This window comes from Phodopus roborovskii, unplaced genomic scaffold (assembly GCF_943737965.1).
Source record: "Phodopus roborovskii unplaced genomic scaffold, PHOROB, whole genome shotgun sequence".
Lineage (NCBI taxonomy): Eukaryota > Metazoa > Chordata > Mammalia > Rodentia > Cricetidae > Phodopus > Phodopus roborovskii.
Window position 1 is genome coordinate 923,193 of NW_026126486.1, and position 19,072 is coordinate 942,264.

At 49.6% G+C, this 19,072-nt stretch overlaps 1 protein-coding gene across 3 annotated transcripts in view; it reads right to left on the reverse strand.

Moving 5' to 3' along the window:
* Positions 1–19,072, reverse strand: part of Znf423 (zinc finger protein 423) — a 292,447-nt gene that overhangs the window by 127,468 nt on the left and 145,907 nt on the right. Inside the window, exon 1 of one of the 3 annotated variants that reach the window (XM_051195070.1) lies at positions 13,775–13,917. The exons of 1 other annotated variant lie outside the window; for it this stretch is intronic. The gene's annotated coding sequence lies outside the window, so the exon portion shown is untranslated. Of the gene's footprint in view, positions 1–12,728; positions 12,894–13,774; positions 13,918–19,072 lie in introns of those variants that run through there. One more of the 3 variants, XM_051195069.1, reaches the window with a different exon arrangement.

Sequence of the window (19,072 nt, forward strand, 5' to 3'; positions counted from 1 at the left end):
GATAGTTATGAGCCACCATGTGGGTGCTGGGAATGGAACCTGGATCCTTGGAAAGAACAGTAAGTGCTCTTAATTGCTATCTCTCCAGCCCCAAATTTGTGTTGTTTTGAGCTCCAGCATACATGAAGATTTGCTGCAGTGGCAATAAGAAACAGTACAGCTCTGGGCGGCAGGAGTGGGGTGCCACCAGAATAAACACTTCATGATAGGAAAGTGACTCAGGAACTGGACAGTGGCCACAAGCTGGGGGGAAAAAACTAAACCTCAGCCTTGTAAAGGGTGGGCAGCCTTGTGCTGGCTAACTGCAATACACATATAGGTAATTGTTGGTGCAGACTTGGAAGGAGGGGAACAGCATTTTCCTGAAAACTAAAATCCCTTTCAACCAAATCTGAACCTAGCATGATCCAGGGGCTGGGATACGTATAAGGATAAGGCTTACCGAGAACAACTATGCTCTCAGAAACTGAAGGAGAAGGACACTAGCTACACAGAGGCAGGATCCCCCACTGCACGGGAGGAAAAGCCTACAATGGGAAACTCCGGTGTTTGCTGGATTTCCCAGTAGAACGTTGAAGGTGATTTCTGGTTTCTTCTTGCAGCTTACAATAAGAAAGGAGAAAGACTAAAGACAGAAATGTGCAAAAGGAATCAGGATGCATCCTTGGGAAACTCTCGAATTGTAAAAAAGACCATGTGACCTTTACTTTTAGGAAAGCAGTCCACAGAGAAACAGCCAAGGGTGTGGCTGTGCATTCTGCTACCATCTCAGGAAAATCAAGAGGTCACCTTTGAGTCACACAGAAGGCTTTTCTTAGAGATGAAGGGTGTGCCTCGAGGACCTTCCCCCATACAAAACAGAGTGTCTGGGAGATTTAGGATTATCATCCTCAAGCCATCTCAACAGAACCCAAAGGTAGAGGCAGAATTCTCTAGAAAATGCCTCTGAAAGAGCCTCTTGTCTTAAAAGACAATTCCCCATGAAATACACAAGAGAGCCACAAGGGTCTTGAAATTTTTATACCAGCAGAAACACTGCCAGGTTATCCCAACAGGGAGAGAGAGAGCACAAGATGAAAACATCCATCGCATGCCCCAAGTCCTACAAGCAGGAAAGCTACTCCCAAGAGTAGAACTGCTCAGCTGCAAACATGTGGCACCTTCTGTAGATGGAAAGGGTGACTCAGAGGGTGGAAGGTCAAATCCAGAGAGCATGGAGCCATAAACTATCAGGGCTGAGATCACTACTGGACCAGGCTCAGACCTGGCACTATATAACCATACTTGAGGATTTCCTCTCTTTGCTGTTTTCTTTGTCGTCTTAAAAGACACACTCCGATAGAGGTGTCCGTAAGAGTCACAGGAGCTCTAACAGCCAGACCAGTTGATGAAGACTACCTGACTACAGGAGCAGCAGAATTGGGTATCTCTGCTCTGTGCTCCCTCCAAGCTTGGATTTTTTTTTTCCATTCAGGACATTTTGTTGAACCTGCTCTATATTCAACGTTTCTTATGGTGAGGAAGATATCCACCTACCCTTGGGTTCGTGTGGTGGTATCTACCTAATCTCTGTTTATTCATTATTACCTATTTACACTCTAAAACAGCTTTTGGCTAATTTTAAAATATAGTTTGAAAGGAACAAAAACGGAAAGAAAGATCCCTTCCACGGCAGGGGTCATGCTTACATTTTCCTAAATTGATAGGCTGGGGTATGTTGAAAGGACAAAGGCCCTGCTCACAGAAAGTCAAAAAGCCACACCAAGGAAAGGAATGGGACTAGCTGGGGTGGGGCGGGGCATCTGGGTCATCCACAAACCCACCATGGCCAACTTGGCTTCATTTAAAATCTTAAATTAGTATTATGTTTTCATCAATCATAGCTACAGCTACAACTTGCCCATCCCTTCCCTAAGGGAGTCCAGAGTCTTTTTGGAGAAGGTATCATCATTGTCCCAATGAGACTACAACAAGGAAAGGCAGGCACCATTCTCATCTCAGGGTGAATCTGTGGGTGGAGACAGGCATGCAGAGGCCAGCAAGCAGCCTTTGAAAGCTGGGGGAATCACGCTAGTTGTCAGAGGATGGGAACCCCACATCTGCAAACAGATACACTTGGGCACATATCTCTGAGAGACCCTTCAGTCCCCCAACAGAATGATGGCCACTGCCAGGTATTCCCCTTTTCCTGCTAGCTCTGGGTTTGCCAGAACGTCATGGAACAGCAAAGAGCTGCCATCAAGGGCCCCGATAAGCCTTGCAAAGAGCCAGGCTTAAAGAAACAAAATGTGTTTAATCCTAGCACTCGGGAGGCAAAGGCCTCCTGTGAGTTCAAGGCCAGTCTGGTCTCCATTGGGTGCTCCAGGCTAGTCGGGTCTATATACTAAGACCTGTCTCAAAAAATAAAATAAAAAGAAGCAAAGAAACTAAGACAATTATGGGGAGCCGGCAGAGCCCTAGACTAAATGCACACACAGGCTTGCCCAGGACTCAGAAGGGTCACTGCTCATCAACTACATGAGCCTAGGCAAACTACTGCACCTCTCTGAGACTCTGTAGGATGGGATGATGAAACTGTCACCTTACACTCCTGCACTTGTGCCACAAAGGTTGGCAAAAGAAAAGGAGGAGGAGGGGGTCAGGGAGATGATGGCTCAGTGGCTAACAGCACCCACTGCTCTTGCAGAGGACCTGGGTTTGGTTTCCATTATCCACGTGGTGGTTCACAACCATCTGCAACTCCAGTTCCAGGGGATCCAACACCCTCTTGTGGTCTCTTTGGATGCACACACGCATACTCACACACACACACACCTACCTATAGGCAAAACAATCATATACATAAAATAAAATAAAGAAAGGGGGCCCTGAGTAGCTTAGGCAGCTAGTGCCAATCTGGAACCTGCCATTGGAAACACTAGCGCAACACCATCCACTGATGATGCATTTGCTTCTGCAAGTACCCTGAAATGAGTCCAATGGCTGCCAAACCTGTGAGCATCCCAGGAGAAAACCCAGATTCCCACCTACCAGCTGTCCTCCTTCATATACAAAGGAGGTCACCCCAAGAATGAAGGAATGAAGAGAGGTACCACAAAGCCTATGAAGCAGGAGAAATGATACCCTGAGCAGAGAGGCCTCAGGTCACCACAGCCCTCCCCCCACCAGGCAATCTGCAGGCTGTGCAGTTATTGGGCATTTTGGGAAGACCAATGAATTTATAAATCATCTCTGAATGGTTTTCAAAGATCCACCTTCAATCCTGGTCATCCCTGGAGGAAGCGACAAAGCCCTAGAGGCACAGGCTTCTGACCAAGGATACTTGCTTCCCAGCATGCCCAAACCCAGGAAATTCCTCTCCTTGGTCCTTGTGGCCTAGACCCGGAAAGCACTGCATTCCCAGCGACTGGGCTTATCCCACTTCTGTCTCCATTATATCCCATTCATGGAACCCTAGGCAAGTTCATTATCCTGCCTTAGTTTTACAGACAAAACTCAGTTTCTTCATCTGTACAATGGGGGCATTGTCAGTCTTGACTACAGTTATTCTACAGATGAAATAAGTGAGTGTTACCCATGCAATGTTACCCCCATTAGTGTTCTTTAAGGGGTAAGGAGACATTGCTGCTGGCTCCCAGGTCACAGAGTATTGATAGCTTTGGCAGTTTCAGTGGCCTAGAAACAGTGAGGAATAGTATCCATGAGCTCTAGTGACTAGCAAAGAGGAAATGAGCTGAGGACCACAAGTCACCTTGCAGATGCTGGTTTTCAAGGCAAAAGATTGAGACTAGATGTAGTCCTGACGTTTAACCCCAGGACACCATCTGAAAGGCAACTTTGAGACCATCTAGGCCAATACACTCATGCTAGATGGCAAGGTCAAGGCCCCAGCAGCCCTGAAATGGCTTGTACTCCATCCACAGTACCCTGCCATGGTATCACGGGGGGGGGGGGGGGGGCTGCTATTCCCAAGGCCTCCAGACTCACAGAGCTGGGCAAGAGGCAGTGTCATCTTTCCCCTTGAAAGCTCCGACCTGGCAGAGCACACAGCCTACTGGCTGCACCATTCCTTAGACAAATTTACTTAGCACTGATATTGTAAATGCAATCACATACGAATTTTATCACAGAAATTAAACAGACTATGGAAAAGAAGAAGACAAAAACAGCACTCATCAACTCACAGAGGGCTGGCTGTGATCAAGCTTGCTAAAGAGGAGTATCTGAATCAATCCTGCCAGCAAGGGAGGTGGCTGCCCAGTCTGCCCCTGCCAGGATTCCCCAGACACTGGGCACTGGTAGTCCAGGGGTCCCTGCAAACCACACTGCTCTGCTTGCTTGCATAAGGAACCAGCACCCTGTTAAGTCATCTCTGTGAGCTTCAAGGCCAGTGCACAGGGCACCCTGCTGACTGGAGGAAAAAACAGCATGCTTTCGGCTTGAATCACTGTTTTTCTTCACTCCCTTTGGAGATCGGCAGAGCCCACATTCGGCCACGTTCATGGACCTGGGACGGTAGACAGCTGCACTCTAATTACATGTAAAGTGTACCAAAACATCCCTTTTATCACAGACTGGAAATCTGTTAGCATCTGTCTCTCCTTTGTTTCTTCCACAAGATACAAGCTTGTTTCTACATTTTTCTCACCTGTAGCGGTGATTAAAATTCATTATAAATGAAAGGAGTGAACAGAGAAACAAGTTCCTCTGTGTACCGTTCTAAACTCAAATTAGAAACAGCTGTTTGCTAATTCATGCAGCGATGTTTTGTCGTGCTCTGTGAATCAATAATAACTCACCCTATCGCTGCAGAAATTTTTGGATAATCCATATATTTAACGCGGCATCGGGTTCTCCAGACAGAGAAAGCTCTTAGCAAAGCAGGCAGGCAGAGGGGACTTAGACTGACACTCTAGAGATAGCTCCCATAGCCCCACCCCAGATAACCCCAAATCCAAAGCCACCTGGCACTGCCACCCCCCCAGAAGGAACCTTTGAAATGGTCTTATCCCCATCCCTTCTCTGGGACCAGAGTGGGGAGGAGAAGGAAGGAGGGAGAGAGAGAGGGAGGGAAGGGAGAGAGGGAGGGAGGAAGAGGAGGAAGGAAGGGAGGGAGGAAGGAAGGAAGGAAGGAAGGAAGGAAGTTCCAACTCTGACTAAATAGCAACCATATACTTTCTTTAGTCGCTGGAGGGAACAGCAAAATTAAAAGTCTAATTGGTGCCCGGAACAATTTAAAATGATTAAGTATAGGTGAAGCTTTCCCTGAGAAAACAATCCTTGGGTTGAGATTAGGAGTGTTTGGATAGCATGAGTCTGAGCAACGGAATTCAGACTTGCTGTGGAAGCCGTTGGAGGCATTCGGGTGTGCCCTTGCACCAGCTTCTGGGACAAACATGCAGCAAGCAGAACTGCGCCCCCTGAGGTGGTAGAGGGGGCAGACAGTCTTTCTCCTCTATAAGGAAGGAGGTGACTGACCCTCTGAAGGCCTCTGCTGCTCTCCATCACACCACCCTGCTCCATCTCGACTAACACAAGCTTTCCTTGGAGACTCTGCCTCCAGGAAGCCCTCCCCAATGTCATCTGCCATCTCTTGGTGTCCTTCCTTGGCCTCTATAAACTGCTTGTCTGTATATGAATGTTTGAGTTCCCCTGTGTCCCTTGCACCTTTTTGGCTTTGGGGCATGGTCATACCGATTTCTCCCTGTGGCCGGCCCAGTTACTCTTCATAAGCTTTACATATGGGACTCTTCACTGCCATCCTGGGAAATGACCACTTTTAGTATGACCCTAGTTTGCAACTCAGGGAGGCCAGGGCTGAGTCCATGGCATTGACTGGAATGACCTCCAGTTTACGCAGAAAGACTACTTCAATTTCACAGCCTCTGTCCAGGCCACGGTGCTCACCAAGGGTGCCCTCTACTGGCCATGCAATCCACCATGCTGCTGCTCTGTCACTCGCCCCCAGCATCCCAAAGAGCCCCTGTGCAACAGTCCCTCACTTCCGGTTCAGTTGAGTCTTCAGAGGACAGTGGTTCCATGTCTCTGGGCTCCATAGATTCCAGACCCCTAGGGAGGTCCGTGCTATTATACAGCACCAACCATAGACAGAATCAGGCAAGCACAAAAAGGCATTTTGAGAAGCGGAAGTTCTTAAATTGGGATCTGAGGAACAGGTAGGTTTACCACAGACTTTCTCCAAAACATGGGGTACCTGGCTTGGAAGAACTGTGTTGACTGGAGGCGAGTGTCAAAATGCTGTTAGTGACTGGATACACAAATAGTGACTGCCCCTCAACCCCCTCTGCAATCTTGGGGAAGGGCCAGAGGCAATAATACCCTATTTGCACCATCTCTAGTCTCTCGTCGAGGAAGACTAAACCCAGATTGAACATTCTAGAAGGTTTTTTGGCTGCTATGATAGGACCATGGGATCTCTGATTTTATTTTTCATTTACTTTGTATGTTTCAAGGAAGGGCCTGACTATGCAGCTCTGGCTGTCCTGGAACTCACCACAAAGATCGGGCTGGCCTCAAATGGAAATCCACCTGCCTCTGCCTTCCAAGTGCTAGGATGAAAAGCAGGCAGGCGCCACTCTGCCCAGATTTTTTTTTTTTTTCATTTACTTTTAAGTTTCCCATCAATTCAGAGTAAATGGTGCTGGGTTCCACTTAAAACAATGAAGCAGATGAGTATGTCTAAGCACAAAAAGTGGGAGGCCCCAAGGGGAAGTGCCACTTGGGTCACAGCAGCAATACCAGGGAACAGAGGCTGCAAAACTCCCAGAAGAGGTGAGTGCAGGACCAGACAGTGAAGAAGGCTACAGAGAAAGTGAAATAAAGCCTGTGAGCACACACTGCCCCAAAGTAGCAAGCTGGCGGGTCATCAGCCATACAAGGAAGTTCAGAGGATGCAAGACCCAGGCCAGCACAAATGGTGAGCATTGAAGCTCAAAAGTACAATCCACAGTACCCGGTAACCACCATGACATCAGAACAACAAACTAGTTATGAGTGGGCTCCAAAAGACTCAAATTCTGACCAATAAATGCTGATAAGAAATCGCCAGGCTGTGAGCAGAACCCACTTCCAAGAGATCTAACTAGAGGGGTCCAGGGTCAGTACTGGATCTTGTTGCCCAAGGGACCAAATGTGTAAATCACTGTGGACAGCAGAAGTACCACCACTACGGATCTCTAGTACACCCAGGGAGGGGACACACAGTCCCTCAGGCACTTCCCTCCTGGCAGCCAGCATGTCCCTCCAGTCTTAAAATGAATCACCATGTCCCCAATCTGTATAGAGAAGCCAGGGTGACCCAAAAGACACATACCAGATCACAGAAAGATCTGCTCTCTCGGAAGGAACTGTGGCAGCTGGACAGTTCCAGAACCAGCATCAGAAGTTTGTCTCAAGAGCACTCGAGGGCTGACAACACACTCTTCCATTTTCCCCCAAGTCCACCTCAACTTTCCAGGACAGAGCTTATAAACCTGAAGACACAATGGCACACTGGGATGCAAGGTGATCCTATATCTCTGTTAATTCTCATCTAAGGCAAGCCCCCACTCTCAAAGACACAACTCCCATTCACCAGCCTCACCAGGGACTAGAGTCAACAACATTCTATTTCCTAGGGTTGCTTAGGGCTTTTCCTTTTCATATAGGATCTCACTATATAACCCTGACTGACCTGGCACTCCATATGTAGACAAAGCTGTCCATGAAATCAAAGAGATCCACCTGCCTCAGCCTTCTGAGTGCTGGGATTAAAGATGTGCGGCTATGCTCAGCTAAGTCTTGTACTTCTGGTACCCCTGCCTCTACCTCTCAAGTGCTAGCACTACAGACACCTGGTAAATCAAAGGCTGTGATCCCAACCTGCACCTGTGCAGACTGAAGTGCCTTCTCAGCAGACTATACACATCTCTGGAGGAGAGAGCAATGAGGTCCCCAGGCCCATTTCTCCCTACAATGCCTATGGCTGAAAGTTTCCAGGCTCTAATGGGGCCAATAACACAGGTTGTCAAGCCAGTCTTTCCCCAACCCAGGTGCAGCCCAGTCCTTAGCCCACCGCTCAGTCGTCAAGACATTCCTGGGCACACATGGAGGAAGCCTGGATCCTGAGCCCTACAGGAGAACATTAGTAATACCAGAGTGTGTGGCCAGCACAGCTTGGCTCCTAGAGGGAGCACACATGTGAAGAGCTGTGCCCATTAAGGGCCTGGGTATTGTGAAGGAAGAGACAACATGCTACCAGTCTGCTGCAGCCTCAGGGCTCCATTCCAGCAGCCCTCCACACAAGAGATCATTGAAGGGCTCTCTGAGCTCACAGAAGGTACCTGAGGGAGGTCACAGGCAGGGCATGGGGAGGGGCCTATACAGGTTCAGGTCCCTGAAACACCACACAAGGGCAGGCTAGACAATGTCAGCTGTCAACATCACAGTGCCCTCTTCAGGTCTGGTCATCCCCAGAATACAGCATAATCAACTCGTGTCTGTGATTCTTACCCAGGTAGACCAGCATTTCCTCAGTCCCATGGGTGTGTGGGAGAAACACTGGGCCAGGCTCCCCTGGCTCTTCTACAAAACACAGCTGGCTCGTGTAACTTTCTTACCGGAGATGTAGGCAGATGTGACAGGTGGAAGTACCTCTCAGCAGCTCTCTATGACCAGTGTGGACCCACTTCCCAGAGGAGCACACTGAGAGGTACAAAGACCAAAGGTTCACCGTCACTGTGGCTACAGCTATGGCTACATGGAATAGTCTAAGGGTCAGGGTTTGATGTCCCAATCCAAAACCACCTGCAGGTCTCACCCCTCTCAAAAATCAGGACAATTAATACCCACAAGATGACCTTCAACTGAAAGGAGCCAGGGAGACAGTGGTCATCCAAAAGGACACTTATAGTCTTGCTGCCTAGAATAAAGGTCCAGCAAAACGGAGCCTGGTGACCCGCAATTACACCCCAAAAGGCCTGCCCCTCCCTCTTGCCCCTGGGCCACAGAATCTACACCATATCCTTGCCTTGAGTCCAGGGTCAGGGAGCCTATCTAAAGCGTGTGCCTAAGGTGGCACTTTGTGTGTTGCCATGAGGGTAGGTAGCAGTCACTTCTTGTACCGACTGCTCCTGCTTAGATCTGCATATTGGAGTCATTGTGCCCAGGTACTACAGTCCAGCTTGGTCCTTTAAATTGCCACAGGTGTGATGGTGCCACCTGCCTAAGGCCAGTCCTAAATCATTACACGGATAAAATTGATGTGTTGTTTTCATAATGCTCATTAAAATGAATACATACATTGTAACCAAAAACAAATGTACATATTGCCCCAAATTGGGCTCTATATTCTTACAAATGGCCTGGGTGAAACCCTGGAACGTCCTCTGCCCTGGCTCTGGCACTATCCCCTCCTCTCTCCAAGACACAAGTGATACACAGCCAATGTCATACCACTTCCAACAGAAACAGGGAAGAGAGAGGACGTGGGCTAGACTCTGCATGGAGGAGGAGAGATGGGGACCAGGGGTTCTAGGATGTGCTAGTGCCAGCCCACAGTTACTCTGCAGTCCCCATTCAGCCTTTGTGCTCAGCCCAGAAAATTTCCATTTCCTGCATATTTTCATGCTGCAACCTCCAGAAAATCCTCCACCATGGGCTTTACTGCTGAGCTGTAGAGCTCCTGGGACAGGATTGACGGCTGCCCCGCCCCCACCATGTCAGCCCACCACACACTGTTGTCCGGGATTTGAACAGTTCATCTTAGGCATTTTGCTTGTTTGAATGAACTGAGACTATGTCTTTCTTTCACTAGACACATTTTATGGATGAGGAAACCAAGGCCCAGTAAGTAGGGTGAATGATGCCTTTGGTACCACTTGTATGTATGAGCTGGGAAAATGAGGCTCCTGAGGTTGGAGGGGGATCACCTTCCCCAGTACTGAGCCCAGCAGGGTGTGGGGTATTTAGCTTGTGTGAAGTTCTGGGGTCACTGGATCTGAAGGCCACCTACCCTCCACTCAGACACTACCAGGTCCCCTCAGTGCCTGCTTCAGAGCAGCCCCTGGGCTGAGTGCAGTACCACCACACCTTTCCATGAAGCCTACTGATATCAGTGATGGTGCAGGACAGAGCTGTAAGAGCCTTACTCCTCATCAACACTGCAGCCACAATGCTTCTCCAGGGCCGCATCTCCCAATGGGCTGTCAGGATTCTCACAGGTACTCTGCATTTAGAACTATCTTCAGACGCCTAGGTAAACCAGGGCTTTCCTGACTCCTGAGCCTTCACAGGTACCTGGCAAAAATTCTGATGAATAGATGATGAATGAATGAATGCATTAATGACAGTACTGCTATCTACAAGAAGCAGTTGACGACTAAGGTATGAATGGATGTATGGATGGGTGGGTGGATGGATGGGTAAATCATTACAGTCTGGGGCTTGGTCAAAAGAAGGCATTTTTTATTTGTGGTATGAATAAATACCTGTATGCAGAATGAGAAAATGAACAAATGAATGAGCAAATTATGGATAAATAAGATTTACCACAGAGAAGACACAAGAAGCTAGTCAAGATGGACCCTGTAAGATGGGGGCTGAGGAGGTTTGACCTTGACTATTCAGGGCAGGCCCAAGGAGTCTGCCCTTAGAAGAGCCCCTCCAGCTGCCAAGTGTGGGGCTTCCACACTTTATGGCAGAATGCAATTAAAGCAGTCTTCTGTGTGACCTGCACTTGCCTTCTTTTATTAAAAAAAAAAAAAAAAAAAAAAAAAAAAGCAGGAGTGAGCAAGGGCAGTAAGGGAGTGGTGGGGACATGGGGCAGAAAGGAACAGCTCCACTGCTGGCCGAAGCCTGAATCCCTAGAGAAATATCGTTAAAACGAGAGGGACCAGGCAGAGAGGGGGCTCTTGTTTGTTCAGACCAGAGCAGAGCAGCCTTAATAAGATAATAAGCCAAGATTCCTTCCTCTTAAAGAGACAGGCATGGCATGAGGTTGAGAGGCAGGGAACACATTTTTTTCTGGTAAAGCCACTGAAGCAGTTGCCTCTCTGTATTGCACACACTGGAGGCTCAATGTATGTGAGGGTGAGAATGTATGTGAGGGTGAGTGTGTGCATGCCATAGACATGTTCCATGTGGCTCCCATTCAGAAACATCCTGACTTACTAACCTGTACCTCCAAACAAGTGAGCCCTCTACAGGAACACAGTAAGGCAAACCCTGACACACACATCTTCCTAGGAAAAAGCTGATCCAGTGCAAGTGGTTATCGCCCCTATGCAGCCAGGACTTCCACCTACCTGCCTGATGGACTGACATTAGACTGAATACTTCTGATTTATCCATCATTCTCCAAATATCCAGAGTGCCAACCCCGTGCCACACTGTTCCTGGTGTAAAGCCCCTACAGGGGCTGCACTGGGTATCAGGACAGAGCCAGAAAGCCTATAATTGAAATCTCAGCTCCACCTCTGGCCAGCTGTATGGACTGGAATATGTTACAGAACCACTCAGCAACTCACCAAGAGGAAGCTGGGTGGAGAAAGCCCCCATCTCTCTGGCTGCAATAAACAGATGAACCACTCTGGTCTAACACCTGGCACTAGGGAATACTCAATGCACCTATGATGGCTTAATGCTTCCAAATCAGGGGTGGCCTGAGAGGAGAGTGCCTGGAAGACCCCTACAGCATAGCAAGATAACTACAGCAAACCACATCCGGCTCCCAGTTCACACTTCCCAAGAGCATCTTTAGTTTACCACCTCTTCACTCACACTCTGCCCCAGCAGCATCCTGTGAAAGAGAAAGCCAAGCCTGCTGCCTTGACACTGAGCCCCAACACAAAACCTGAACATAGAAGGACATGCAGTTCTCTCTCGAGCTAAACCCCTTCTGCAATTAGATTTGGTCTCTTCCAGTGATAGAGGACCTGTCCCCCTCTTAACACGCAGGAAGAAAACATCTTATCATGAGCCCTAAAAGAACAATTGCTGACACCTCTTGGGGACAGGTAGAACAGATACCCTGACGACAATTATCCTTCAAGGAAAAGAAAAAAAAAAAAAAAAGGACACTGAGTCACCTGTTGCCTGGAAGCCATCTTTAAAGTGACACTGCAATTTGCATTAGCCTATTCCTTCAACAGCTCTTAGCCAGTGCCTCCTCCACCAGCCTGTTCAAGGCTCTGGGGACAGGGTGTGATCACAGCCAAGTCCTTGCCCTCAGCACGCTTTCAGCATAATGGGAGGGGATCCAGTTTTCCAGCTGGACAGAGCAAGGAAGGCATCGTCAGGTGGTGCCATGGACACAGAAGGAGCAGGAGATGAGTGGAGGAGGAGGCACCATTCTGCACAAGGGACAAGGTGACATGACAGCTGAGCAGAAGCTTTCAGCCGGCACAGAGACAGTCAGGGCAGCATCTGAGGAGGAGCATTCCAGACAGAGGGGTATACATACACACTCGCCAGAACCCAAGCAAGCCAACGTGGAGGCGTTTTCTGAGATAGCAGTACAGCAGTATAGGAAGTATAACAAGCAGAAGGGCTGCAGCAGGGCTTACAGGCCAAGGGACTCCAGGGCCAGCAAGCCCTTAATGGTACCCCAGCTCAAAAGGCAGAAGCATCAGGTATGCAAGCCAGAGGGGCTGGGGATGAAGGGCACTGTCGTCCTATCTTCAGACAGCACAAGCCAAGCTGTGCCCAGATCCCTACAGAAATCAACTCACTGTGTGACCTGATGCTGCTCTCTCAACCTCTCTGGTCTTAGTTTTGGCAACAGTTCATCAGGGCTCAGTATCCTCCACGAAGGTGCTGGCAGGACCCTGGAGTCCTCAGAGTCTGCTGTTCCATGCAAGACGCACCCACCATTCCTCTACCCCACTGCGCCATCCTTACACCCATGCCAGCAACACCACACAGGATTGGTACTCCTGCCAAAATAGCTATTAACCCAGTAGCCAATAATAACACGTTATCCTATCAATTTGCTGCTGAAATGCTGTGTAATTGCAGAACCGAAGTTTGCCATCTCGGTAGCCTGGTTACGACATAAACAGAAAGGACCTCACCAGTCCCCTCCTGAGGAGAACAAGTGGCTGGCCAGGAGCAATCCTCACTTCCCACCCCCACTCACCTCCGGCAAAGCTCCAGGAACCTATCCAGAGACCTGGCTTTTAATCCTGTAAGCATGTCACCCCTCTGATCAGAGAGGGCAGCATCGCATGAGCCATGATACTTTATGAGCAGCAAGGTCAAACCCAGAAGCCAGCACTCCCTCAGCTGGCTGGCTGAAGGGCCAAGAGACGCTTAGGGGTACCCAAATTCAGAGGCACACAGACAAAAGAGACACAAGCCAGGGATCCTCTAAGGGCAGGGGCAACAAGAAGCTAACAGAATGGATCAAGAAGGGAAGGACAACAGAGGATCCAGAGAATCAAGAGCTTGGTGTTAGACCCCGAAAGCAGCATGCACCCTCAAGGCTGTCCCATTCCCACAATTCAGAGCCCCAGGCAGGTCTGACGCTGGCCAACAGTCTCTCCTTAGCAGATAGTCTGCTCATTTTACTCCCCCGCTCCATCCCCAAAACCCAGTTCTCTTCCTTCTGCTTTTGATACACAGCACAGACATTCCACTATTAACAGGCTGGGAGCCTCCAATGGGACTTGGCATCCTGTGCAGACTGGGGCCTGATGGATTCTTCCTTCCCTCTTCCCAGGATCAGTCTGTGTCTCCCCTCCCATTCCACCCCACCCTTACCTCTCCCCATGCTCACCAGGGTGCCCAAAAGGCAAGTGGCTGGTGCCAAAAGGACCAGAACTGAGCCCGTGTTCCCAGCACTGGAGGCAGGGCAGGCAAGGGAGGGACAGGCACTTCCCACTGGCCCAGGGGTGACCTCAGCCATGGGATGCATCTCCACCCGCCCTGCCTGGACAGCCCAGGAAGGCTGGGTTGAGGGTGTGCTGCTCCTGCTGTGGACTTGGCGGGGAATCCAGCTAGTGGGGAGAGGAAGAGGCTTGGGAAAGGAGGGGCAGCAGATGGGGAGGGAGAAGACTGAGCAGGCCAAGCTCAAGCCACATGGCCAGATGTTGGCTCAATGGAGGCCCAGACCCTAGGGGTACCAAGGAAGGTCTGCCTTAGGAAACCACATAGGAGGAAGGCCTGAGCTTGGGGCTGAAGTAAGAACCGAGGACAGGCAGCTAAGGGGCTCAGTCACACCCAGTCGGCCAGCACAGGATGGGGGACAGCCTTTCGGAGGCCCCTGGGTGGAGTGGGTGGGGTGCTGTCTGCGGCAAGAGCACTCAGCAAATGAAAACCAGGCCTGGAAATTGGCCGGTTGCTGTTCAGTTCCAGGGAGACCTGCTGCTGGCTAAGGTGCCCAGCCAGAGCAGAAGGCAGTGTTCAAATAGCAAGGGCAGGGAGGAGGCGACCCAGCTGCTGATGCAGGGCTGGGCAGCTACTGCTAAACCATGTAGTAGTCATTCATTTCTGTGCTCTGAGTACCTTTTGTGGTTGGTACATTATGCCCAAGGTCCGCTTGGCCTAATGTGCTGTTATAAAACTAAATAAACAGAAAAGAAAAGGAAAAACACTTACGATGCAATTTTCTTCCCTCTGCAAGGCTATCAGGCAGTTCTCAGCAGAGCTGGGCCCGAGGACTGGAATCAGGACAGCCAATCAGGAGTGAATATGGTGAGGAACCCATCATCACAGTAAGGTGTCTAGGTGCACCCTTACCTCACAACACAAAGAAAGAGTGCCTTCCATCCCTTCAGGAATGAGACTGTGGGATTCCCAGGTCCTGACACACTGAGCTAGGCCATGGCAGGCCCAGCTCTACAGCTATACACATCTACAGAAATGAATGTATAGATATGTGTAGATATACATATCTATACATACAGATGCCAATCATCCAGTCTTTCAACAGAGGTTCATGACTGCAGCTGACAGCTGCCAAGTACCTTGGTGTTAGAGGTAGGGGGCGAACTCCAAAGGTCTGTGAGGGTGACAGACACTGGAGAGTACTTGAGAGAACAGGGGTTCTACAGGGGTGCTGAAGTATCCTGGCAAAAGCAACCTGTGTATGGAACCCAGCAGGTAAGACCTACCTACCCAAGGTGAGGGAAACAGAGCCCTGGGAGCCTTCACACAAAGGACGAGGAGACCGAAGCCCTTGAGGGCCTAGAGTAGGCCTCACTCAGCTCCTCCTCCTCAACCACAGTGGGTGGCCCAGGCCTTACCCCAGTTCAACACAGTGGGCCCCATGGCACCTCCAGAGGCCATTCCTGCTGAGGCACGGTCAAGCCCTCATTCCCAGCATTAGTTCTTGTTAAAAAATGTTTTTGTTATGTTTATTTTTAAGGGAGGATAGAAAGAGAAAAGAAAAACCTGAGGTCTTTTTCTTTGGTAGTAGTTTGGGGGGTGGATAAATAACTAGAGCTTGGAGAAAAGGGCCTGGAAAGGTCTCAGCATCTGTAACCACTGAACAAATTAAAATTAGCTCATTTAATCAGTGCCTAATGGCTTGCTGTCCCGAGTGGGCCCCAAACACAGCAAACTTCACACAACAAGGCGAGCAGACCGGTGTCAGTTTATCATGTGATCAAAATGCACAGACTGCTGCGGCTGCAGTGAACTGGGGAGATGGAATGTACGCCCACCCCTGGATTTTGGGAGGCTCCAGCCTCTCGCTGGGTCTCTTTGAATAGAATTGTTCTTTGGATTTTGCTATAATTATCTAAACATGTGTGACTGTGTCCCACCAAGTGTTTCAACCAGCAGATGAGGTACCTCAGCCCCACCATACATTACTGGGCCCCTAGTTCGAGTCCCAAGCCTTGACACCAGACTAAAACATGCATACACACACACACACAGCCACCTACATACATGCACAGCTACAGGTACACAGTTCATACATGCAGTTTCATATACATGGTTACACAGCTACATAGAATAGAGTAACACACCACATGTGGGTGGGTGTGTGCACAATTCTCTCAGCTCCTTCATCCCTGTATGACAGCTGGAGGCAGGGGAGGCCCAGCTGGCCAGAGCCCCAGGGAGGACCTCTGTGTGCACACCTGAGGCCCAGGCTGGTAGCAAGGACTCTTATTTCCCTGGAGTCATTTCTCTACTCAACTTGCCACCTGGGCTAAGCCATTAGGGCAACTGAGGAGGGAGAACAAAGGCCAGGGGAGGGGAGAGGCCACCAGAATGAAGGCACAGGATGAAGAAGTTGCTGGGTCCATACAGGCCAGTAGCTGCTCTAGGCCCAGCCCTGAAGTAAGGCCCAACTCTAACCTTCTCATATGGGCCTCCATGCCAGCCACACACCAGCCCTGTGCTTAGGCTCAGAGATGCCTGTGGGCTCTGAACTTGGGTGACCTGATGAGCCCCCAAGACACAGCACAGGATTCTGCTGGGCCACTCAACATGGTGTGCAATCTAAAACTTAAAAACAGTTCATTTCTCATATGTTCCATTTTAACTCTACAAACCATGGTTGACCTCAGTTAGCTAAAACACTAGAAAGCAAACCGAATATAGGGAGAACTGCTATAAATACATTAAACAAAGGGTGAAAAAGAGCCAGCCAAGGAAAATGGAAGCTTCTAGAAGGACTCTAACCCAGAGTCAGGCAAGAGTTTGTGAACACTACCCTTTCATTTCTTCCAGTAGGACTTTGCGTGCAGTCAGGTCAGTTCAGTTGTTACCCCCACATCCCAAGAGGAAACTGAGGCTCTGTCCAATGAGAAGCCTGATCTGGTGCCATGCGGTGCTGAACACAGGCAAAGGGCTCTGCCCACACGGCAAGGCCCCCACGCCAGTCTGCTTCTCCAGGCAACCACGCTGTACACTTTGCTCAGAAGTGCTCCCAAGGGTGAGCTGCTGGAAAGCCCCCAACAAGGCACTACTTTCAGACATTTCACAGGGATGCTGACAGTGGCTCCAGACTTCCTTAGCCTTGGACCATGCAACTCAGAGCCAGATGTGCAGTTCTTTTTCACACAAAGGTGTAGAGTCCTGAGTATCCCAGACCCCTGCTAGAGAGGAGATGGGCAAGAATCCCTTTCTCGTTCCCCAGATTTGTAACAGTGTCCCAGAGGAATCCAAGTCCTCCTGGGAGACTCCTGCCAGACCCACCAAGCCCTTGTCTTGCCCTCACCACAGTGGCTTCTCCTGTGGCCTGGTATATGGGCAACAAGGTGTTCATTTTGACACCAGCAAGTGTTCAGAAAAGAGATCGATATAGGTTCCACCCCATAGGTCCCTCTGGATTGACAGCGGGCTTATTTAGGTATCTCTTCCACCTAGCTAGCATGGCCCATGGTGGCCTATGGCACACCCCACCTATCTGCAAGGATAGCCAAGACACAAGCAGTTGACTGGAGTGAGAACCATGCGAGGCAGCTGTGGCATGGGAAGTAGACCCCAGGGACAGTCCTTCCTTAAGCATTGCTCACAGTATCTGCAGACAGCACATTCTACAGGTTCCCCAGCCTGACCAGACAAGTGAAGAAACCGATCTCCTTCTCAGAGTTTCTAACCTAGGCCATACGATAAAGATGGTGACAATGGATGCCTCTCCCCTAACTTGCAGACGGAAGGGAATGATAGGTCAGTGTCTGGCCTCCCTGTCCCACAGGGCCCTCAGCAAGCACTGAATGCAGTGGGTGCAGAAATGGTCTTGACTCTGTTGGGCTCTCCTGAGAGGCCAGCCATAACCCCCAAAAATAGGATGTGAGCACCTTTCTTTTTTAGATCCAGCAAGACAACTGCCTTGGACTCCCTGCAGCCATTTCCACACAACGACTGGCAGGCAGCTGGCAGAACACCCAGACAAACATGTGTAGAACCCTATCCTGATGGCGTCTGGGCCTCACAGGCAGAAGTCACACCTGAACTTGCTAAAAGATGCTGCCAACTTCATTCTCTCACCATCAAGAGTCAGAAAAGAAGCAGAAGAAAAACATCACTGATATACCCTAGATCAACAGCCCCGATAGGCTGAGAATCAAGTACCGGATGGGCGCTTTACTTCCACACCTGAGACTATGCAGCCGTCCTGAACCAAGGTTTTCACATTTGGTTCTGTTTCCTTCCCAGGGTTGCAGTGGGGGTCAGATGAGGAATATGGCTCGGAATATGCCCGGGATTAGTGGGACAACGAAGACAAAGTCAACGGGAGCTAGTGCTGGCTAGACACTCACCTGGGGCCCTTGATTGTGGGCAACAGCTGCTGCAGCCCAAGAGTTCTGTCTAGTAATGATCCGATGGGAGAGAAGCTGGTGCTGGTCAATGACATGCAGCCACTCAGCACAACACCCAGCACATGGCAGCTGCTATTAACCCAGAACTCAGCACACCGTAGGTATTATCAACTGGCCAACATCAGGGTTTCCCAGCCTCTGGGCTCCAAACAACTACTTCTGTGGGCCAAAAAATGGCAGGGCTCCTTCCAAAGAAGGAAGGCCATATAGGAATGAACCTCACCCAAGGGTATGGGTCATTGAGACACAAGACTCTCTGATGGAGGAAGGACATGGTGGAAGCATCTGGGTAGACAAGAGTCTGGTTCCTACCTTCCAGCCCTTCCTCATGCTTGCCCATTGTCCCATCTCCAAAGTCACGCCCCTCTCTGAGACTCAGTTGCCCTGTGTACTCCAACTCCCTGCAACCCAAAAGATATGGTGCACCACCTCACTCTGAGCCAATGTAAACTACAATTAATCTAAAGCAGAGATTTTCTAAATTGCTGGTTTTCACAACCCAACATGAATATAAAATTCAGTTAACTGGCAACACCAGCTTGAGGCAAGATGTTTCAAGTCTCTTTTTTGAATGTGGAGTTGGGGAAGAACCACTTTTAAGAGCTGTCATGTGGACAGGACAATGTCCAGAACAACATAGCAAGGTTACTCACTGTCCAGACAGAACTGCACAGTCAGCTGAGGGACTTGAGCATGAAACTCAAGGGCAATGTCTTAGTGAGGAGTCAACATCTAGTATATAAGAAGTGGTTTTCCTAATTGCCTTCCTTTACATGCACATGAGGCTTCATATCCCA